Raw genomic sequence first — 8812 nt, 5'->3', positions numbered from 1 at the left:
GTTGTAAACAGAAACCTTTGAGCAGGCATATTTTTTCACCTCCTTATGTTCTCAGAATTTCAAAACAAGGTGTTACTCTTCCCTTTCCTGTTCTATCGCAGAGTGATTTAAGTAAAGAAAGCAACTTTACTCCACCTTAACCAGCAAAATTTTTGAAGGGGCAAAGTGATTGTCCTTTTTACAGGGCAAAGCACTGTGAATAATAAAAAGCATCAATAACGAATAGCATCATTAATGTGTAGCAGAAGGGAAGGGATGATGTTAGGCATTGGGGTTCCCTCCAGGGTAGATATAATGGCCAACAATTCTTTATGAGATCTCAGCATTTTTAGCTAATGATGGCTGATCTGACCACTCCAGATGAAGAGCTGCAGGCACTGGGTGTCACGTTCACAAACTATTTTGGTTGTTCTTGGCAGATACATCCCATCTTTCCTTGTTTCCCAGAACCATCTTGATGTGCTGTGGGAGAAGGGCTCTGGGCCCATCTGTCACTAAATTGTGCCCTTCACTAAAGCAGAAGAGCAGTATTTTGCATTCAGAAATCTGGATTTCCTTGTAGAAAGTTCTGGGATCCATTGTGGTAGAAGATAATTTTTGAAGTGGTTTCATAACATGAAAAATATAAAGTGGTAGTTGTTATGAAATTCCTAAGGGCATTGTGGAGTTCAGCTTTGCCTGCTGGCCTTTGACCCTGGCTGCCCTTACAGTGTCGTTTTATATAGTTGAAGGAGGAAGCACCTGCAGTTAACATGAAACTTGGGTTTTTAACTGAAAAGGATATACAGTCACTGTAATTGCATGACAGCTAAGCAGTATTGAAAATAAGCTGAATAGACTTAAAGCAACAGAAATTCACTGAGAAGAGTGCGCATTTTCCCCCTTTAAGTAAGCTACAGTGTGGCCTGGCTGGGCGCTGGGGGAATCACGATGAGATATTGTGCAGAGCTAGCAGTACAAGTCTGCTTTCATTCTCAGATGTACTGTTTGTTAGTTAAAAGTCAGAGCTGCAGGATGTGAATGCTGCCAGATGAAGCTGCTGATTCCTGTGACGTAGTCGGCATACAGGTAGAGATCTGGGGATTAATTCCCAGCCCCACATGTCAGCAGCTGCTTGGGACAGACGAGGAGCAGGCACTGCAGAGCTCTTGCACAGTCAGTGTTGCCAGTCAAGAAGTAGCAGCCTCCCTCCTCTTCCTGACTCTGGTTAAAAATGCTCTTTGGATTTGTGTTTTCGTCTGCCTTTTGTTTAGACTTTTGCAGGAAGGAGCCATTTTGTGCTAGAACTTGTGGGTTTTTAAACCCAAATGCCAAATATAGTAGCAAAATTGCAGTCAAATCCTACATGCTGGCAGCACTTCATGTAGCTTGTGTATCCTGTCATATGATCTAACTTGGTGAAAAAATAAACACTCTCAGCTGAAGCACATAGAAACTGAAACTGCTGCAACAAAAGATTTTATTATTTAATACTGCACTGAATCCTTGCGGAAAGATTTTGTTTTACTCATGTTTCTGTTTATTTTTCTGTTTACTTTATTTTCCTTGGATGAAACCAGAGACTCTGATAGACCCACTTAACTTCAGAGCAAAGGAGCATATAGGCCCTTCTGTTGCAAAAATTTCAAAATTAATGACAATCACTAGGTTTGATAAAATGCGTAATTCTTCAATTGCAGCCATTTCCACTATGAAAGAAAGGCCAGATCATTTGGGCACAATTCCACTGAACACTTGCAGAATATGGATATACATTACTGAGCTGATTTCCTGAGGCTTACTTTATATATAACGGAGAGAACTAGGAGCTTAAACACTAAAGTTCATGTTGTCTGGAATAGATGTTAGCTGTATATCCAACAAATCACGCTTTAAAAGTTCCCACCCTTTTCAGTTAGCTGCAGAGGGAGCTTAAGCTAAGTCATCTGTGTTCTAGACCACTCTAGTTAGGCATTTTTATATGTGTATATATAGCTCTATCTGATATAGTTCTCTATATCTGAGAGAAATATATCCTGCATTTCCCCTCAGTTTAGAAGAATTACAAGCCTCTTATTTTAAGAGTAAGATTCTCGATGATCTGACTTGAGGTTCAAGAAGGGAGATCAGCCAGTAGGATTGGGAATCACAAAGGTCAGCATGTGAAGTTGGGAAATGGACACTAAGAAGCGGGAGTTACTCTAAAACCCTCTCCTTTCCCTGGGAGGCAGGACATCTGTGTGACACAGTGTTTCAGTATTTGCACAAGGGTCTGATGCATCAGTGAATATTCTTGCAGACCTCTGGAATTATGCTAGTTAATGTGACACTGAACATTTATTTATTTGTGCAGGTCATATGGTTGTATGAAGTAAGGTACATTTCAACAGTGTTGAAATCACTAAACTATGTTTAGTGATTACCTAAAGTCAGTTCAGAGTAGGGTTTGTAAGCTTTGTAGGCTGTCTAATAAACTCAGCTACAAATTATTTATTCTAGAGATGGTTTGAGATTCTTTGTACAAAGCAATCACACCCTGCTTTTACCAATTCATAAAATGTAGAGTGGTTTGCCTCATTTGTAATGCTACCCTTTCAATACGGGCAGTTAGCTGGAGAATTAAACTCTAATGGAATTAAAGAATCTAATATTAATATGCCTATATTGTCAGTAGGAACAGATATGACTCACTTGGAAGAGAAATCATGACTGTGCTCATCAGTGACTAATACAGTCTCAGCTTTTAAAATCCTTTATGAGAATTCAGACCTTGTATGTCTGGATTCAACAAGTGCACCTCCTCTTCACTGATGAAAACAAGCATGGCATTGTGTAACCGGTGCCCTGTAGCAATTGCACAGATGCATGGTGCTTCTCAGGAAAGCAATTACTGTCTGTTCTTCAAGCTTAGTTCTAAGGCAACCATCTCACAAAACCGGTGGCTTTGCCAGCTGCCTTTCTAATTAACATTATTTCAGAAATGGAAGAAAGAGAACGGGGAAAGAAGTTCCTGGATTGCTTAAACTGTCCAAGCAAGCGAGTGCCCAATCTGGATGTTTGGTGTAGAGTTGGTGTGCACTACTGCAAGATGTTCCACAATGTAAAGTCAAAATAAAGGTACACATTTTTCATATTTTTTTCCTCCCTGAGGAACAGGAAGAATCACACCAGTCACTTGACTCACAGCCCTCTGGCATCATTGCTACAATAGTTCGGATAGCTTCTTGGTTCAGAAGACATGTGCAAAGGCCCAAGTTAAAGTTGAAGCTGCTGTCCAAGTGACAGCTGTTTGTGACTCTGAACTTCCCTGATCTAGTTACTCTATCTTTAGCAGCTACAGATAATAGCAGAAATTTTCTCTGGTGCATACTCTTAACCATGAAAAATGCAGAGCACACTAGGTAGTGGGAGAGCAGTTGCAAACTACTCAGATTAAAAATATAATCTCCTATATTAGGAGAAAAGGGCAGGAAAACCTTTGAGTCATTCAACCAGTTTTTCATAATCCTTCCTCTTCAGAGCTTCAGGCCCCAGATTTTCTTTTTGTCACTTTTTCCTTATATGAGTTGCTCCCTATGCCCCTTCACTTTAACTTGTTCCCATAAGCCTCCTTCTGGGAAGGGAGCACCTGTCCTCACAATTACTCATCAGGCAGAGGGAAAGCAGTCAGGGTCATATCTGTTGGACTGCCATCAGGCAGTCTTTCCACCCCATCCATTCCAAAAATGTTATTCACTACTTTAATGGGAACTTGCACATTCATGCTTACATGCAGCTGCTTGCATACAGTTCCTACTGACTCAGCAATAGCAATAAAGGACTGGTGATCAGGCTCTTAATTTAAAGCTCCTCAAAAAGTGTTTACCAGTTGGTGTAAGGATGATTAAAGCTTACTGTGTCATTAACCAAGATACATTGAGGTAACAGCTGTCCTCACCAGCCAGTAGATATCTGGGACCCCAGGAGTTTCTTAAGTGGTTAGTGGAAAACTATGGCTTGATTCAATTGCACGCACATAAACATCAAATGCCATATGAGATATCCTAAGGTATGCCAGATATTCATATGGAGCAGAAAGGTATGATAGGGGATACTGGTGTGGATCTGAACCAAGCAGCAGCACAAGGCCAGGTGAAGTGCTTAGAGCACCTTCAATGGCGCAAGGGACCCATGAGGGCCCCCGGACTAAAGCCCTACCTAATCACAATAAGCAAGAGAGCCCAGAGAGTGGTTCTGCTGACGGAACATGCTTTCCCCCTGGGAAACTGTATTGCTCTTTGGGCTTCAGCTAACTGTGTTGAGCTGATCTCCTCTGCCTGAGAGTAAGTCACCTCCCTCAGCAGTTTCAGCTACTTGGGCTCCACAGCCCAGCCCTGATAGGGCTCAGCCCCAGAGCCCTGGCTCAGCACACTCAGGGGATTACTGACAGTGTTCCACGAGAAAGAGCTGCACAGCACAACCAGGCAAGATAAGGCAGAAACAGAGACAGAGGTAGGGCTGTTGAGATGAGGTCCAGGGGAAAAACAATTATGTGAAAAGGCATGAAATTCTGGAAGGAAAAAGCAGAGAGTCAGACGACAGCAGTTTGGTGACACTTGGGCTGGGGAAGACTCATCTGGTATCTTACAGGGGGGAGGTGAGCATGTTAATGCTTAGTCTAGTGGCTTACTAGTCATAGCTACCTGTATTAACCAATAAATTATTACTTTACAGTCTTAAATTGTCTGTATCCCATTGTAGGCTTTTTTTCCCCCTGGCTGAAAAGTTGTCTAGCAAAGTGACTCACAGGGGTGCAGACTGGCAGGGGGTGCAGGCTGCAGAGGAATTTGTTATTCTGAAAGAGAAGTAACAAAAGCTGCAAACACGTAAAATATCTATTCAGATTAGAGGTTTATAGCTTGGATTTTATGGGGGCTACTAATAGTAGCATTATAAAAAGGGGAGATAAGAAAGTAACAAAATTCTGCCGTACTGAGGAACTTTTATGAATGCACTCACTTCATAGAAGTGGGAAGCTTTCATGGGAGAGGGTGGACTGAGTAAAGCAGGAAAGGCATTTATAATCTGTCAAGAGAACACTAAATTTAAAGCCAATACTGAAGTTTCTGCATAATGGACTTCATGAAGAATACAGAATTTGGAATGACTGCTGCTTTACAGATAGAAAATGCAGAACTGAAATAGGAAATTACTGAAGGAACAGAACTGGAAGGAGTGCTGAGCAAGGGCAACAGGGCTGGTGGGAGTGAGCTGATTTGTGTGCCTCTGCTGCAAAGCTTGCATTCAGCACTTAGGATGTGAGGCCAAGACAGCATGATGAATGGCATACTGACAGTCTGAGGAAGTTCAAGCAGCTGCAAATGAGTATTAAAAGAGAAACAATTTGCAGATCAGACCATTTGGCTCACCAGAGGATAATTCAGTCTTGGAAAAGGGCATTGTAAAGAAGAAGAGTATGGTTCTAGTCTCAGTGCAGAGTTGAGACAAAGGCGTTGACCCCTGTGACCTTTTGATCTGGCTCTGCTGGGTTTCCCAGAAGGCACACCCCTGCTCTCTCTGTATATTGCTTTGCAAAACGAGTTGAGACAGATTACTGCTTCCACGGCCCAGATGGCTCTGGTTTGTATTAAAAGCAGCCCCCAAAACTGATGTGGGTGTGCATGAACAACAGGGGGAAATTCAATCAACAATTGACTTAACCTAGGAACAAACTGGAATTTTATCACTGGTATCAAGTCCCTTGAATGATACCAAGTGGATGGTGGGGCTTCTAGAAACCCCAGGAGGCTGCTGAAAGATCTTAACTTTATTACTAGGGCATCCACCACATCATCCAATTATGCAGTTTTATCAGCAGCATTAGAGGAACCCCAGCTGCAGAGAGTGATTGGAGCACCAGGTGTGAAGGAGTCCAAAAGCATTACTGGCTCCCAAACTGTTAGATGATTGTTTTTTCTGGCTAACAGAAAGCTGAGGAACAACTAGGGCAGTATTTATCAAGGAAGCGTGCACAAGGTATGAGATGTGGGGTTTGTGTGGGAAGGAGTAAGGAGGCAGCCCAGTTCTGAGGACCAAGAACATAAATTCGTGGTGATGCAGGGATTGAACTGGCTGAGTGGAAACCTACCTGACATCCAAGGCAAACACCTAAATGCAAACATGAGTTTATCTGGGTCAGAAACAGTGCTGATGAGAAAATGAGTTACGACTATAGCTATTCCCTGATGCTAGCACTCTCGATGAACGCACACTCTCACCAAAACTTATACCCCTTTTCACTGACAAGCTGAGATTCTGCTTGGACATAGTCAGGCTGTTTGCTCTCCTTGCACTGAGCAGAAACTCCAGAACACTGCTGCTCTCTTGCTTTACAATTCACTTCCACTTTAGAGTGTGAATGTGTTCATGTGGTTTATACTTGTATTTGTACCAACAGTACCCTTTAGCTCAGCACAGTTCAGAATGGCTTTTTGCACTGAGTGGAGATGAAAACCTACATGAAGGGTAAATCCTGCTAAATAGTAAAGGCAGCACTGATACTGTCCTGTGACTCCCTGCCAGGGCACTACTACGTGGGCCTTTGAGGGCCATAGGTGGAACTGAGCTCACCCAGACCACCTCCACATGGTTGCATCCAGTTGTGACAAGCCCATTGTTTTCCCTTTGTCTACATTTTGTAGCTTGAGGCAGCTTGAATACACTGAAACATTCTGGCCTACAAAGTGACTGTACTTTTTTCTTGTCTCTCACATTTGCACTCATTTCTGAGGTGTTTAATCCCAACCCTTCTCAATTTTGGCTAATGCATGTTTAGTTGTTGGCTTGGCTTTAGTTTTAAGAAAGGATATCACTGTAGGTTTGTGGTTTTTTCCTGGTATTCAGCAATTCTGAAATAGTCCTTCCTTCTTGTAGAAGGTCCAGTATTATTAAAGAAAATAATTCAGTGGAGTATCTCCTCTGACTAGTCTCATGAAAATCTCTTACCTTATCAAAAATATGTTAGTTTAGTCCAAGAGATTGTGATAGACTGCTGCACTAGATTTTTTTCCTTGGTATATTTATCTATATTAACCTTTTCTTTTAAAATATGTTCTGGAGATGATTAAGAAATGTTTAAAACCTTATTGCCAGTATAAACTGTAACTTGAATACGAACATGTATTTTATGGTGTGCATATATACCGGGAATACAGAGATAAGCTGAATCTTTTTAAGGATGTTAACAGCATGTAATGGATTTTATATGGTTTACATATTTTTCTACTCAGTGGTTTTTCAGTGGCTTTTTCTTTAAGACCAAGCCTGTAGTTCATTATGCTTATTATCCAAAGACAGTAGGCTGGCAAGAATCAAGGAGACCGGGTATCGACCTGTTTATGATGAAACATGAAATATGGAGATAGCAAACTGAGAAAGGTAACACAGAAAATATCAGGAGAAAACAAATTAAAATAAACAGTCTGAGTCTTTTTAAAATGTAGTTACTTGAAGATATGTGCATGAGCTAATGTGCAAATATTAATACAGTAAGCACTCAAGTGGGATGTCAATCATATGCCACTGTATCAAAAGAGCCCCCCAAAACTTCCCAACTAAGCTTATTTCTCATTTTCCATACAGCTGAAATAGGTGAAATTGATGTGTTTATCTGTAATTGAATCAATTCCCATGAGGCTATTGATAAATATTTAGAATCCGAATAAGAAATCTTGGTGTTAATGATCTGCCCACTGAACAGGACAGAGATAAAGCAGCAGCATGATGTAATAATGTCTTGCACATCATTCAGTACAAAAATGGAAACCCCTCAATGCTCAATTTAAGAAAAAAAAACACTCTGCAATGAATACTGCAATTGACAGGGACAGTAAATATGTTGTTGAAGCAAACAGTCACTACTGTATATGATGTTTAGAGTCGTTTTCTTTAACTCTTCAGCTTAACCTGATGATGCATATAAAAATGGAGGGAGTTGATAGGTTCTTTAAATTTTCTTTAAAAAATCACTGCAGTGCTTTCAAATAATGAACTCCCTTAGTATAAAACTATCAGGAGTGCAATTTCACATTCAAGAAAACCCAGAATCTTTGCTTTAATGAGAAAAAAATTTGTTCTATCACAAAACATGAGATCTCAAATGATCAATTTGAATTATGTTTTATCAGAGTAGTTTCTTCCTGTCAGTTACACTTCCATAATAATGCACAGAACGTCTGTAATCACAGATTTTTAGAAACACATTCCAGCACTGTAACATTTTAAATAGCCACATTCCAGTGCATGCTCAAGGATGCATTTTAACTTTTCACAGAATACATTACATACTCTGGGCTGCTGCCTCTTAAATTGCTTATAGAGATTTCCTCAATTATAACAAATTGTTTGAACCAAAGCGTTATTCAGGTCTTGACTTTAAAATGTCTATGGGATACTAAATTGGTCCGTGTTTATTGTAGAACAGTGCTTTTAAAGAGATGTGGTTAGCTCAATAATGGCCCCTACCACTTCTAGGCAACTCCAATGATAGGTTAAAAATGGTGACTCATGGATCAGGCATTTTAGAAATACTGGATTATTTGGGAAGTAATTACTTCTTGCACAATTTCTAATTTTAGAAAAGGTATCTCAACACTGCTTTGTCAGAAGTGGGTCTTGTAGCATATGGGATATTTCATTCCTTTAAAATAAAAACCAGAATATCAATAAAATTTAAAAGAAAAAGCCAGAGTTTTACAATGTTTTTAAAAAGAACCTTACATGCCTCACTCAGTGCTCAATCACTTCAGCTAGAATGTGAAAATCTGAGGTACTAATTAGAAAATTACTCAGAAGT

Source organism: Empidonax traillii, unplaced genomic scaffold, assembly GCF_003031625.1.
Source record: "Empidonax traillii isolate 1590-97213 ecotype Southwest subspecies unplaced genomic scaffold, ASM303162v1 scaffold491:size805508, whole genome shotgun sequence".
NCBI classification, from domain to species: domain Eukaryota; kingdom Metazoa; phylum Chordata; class Aves; order Passeriformes; family Tyrannidae; genus Empidonax; species Empidonax traillii.
This window is presented reverse-complemented; position numbering follows the sequence as displayed.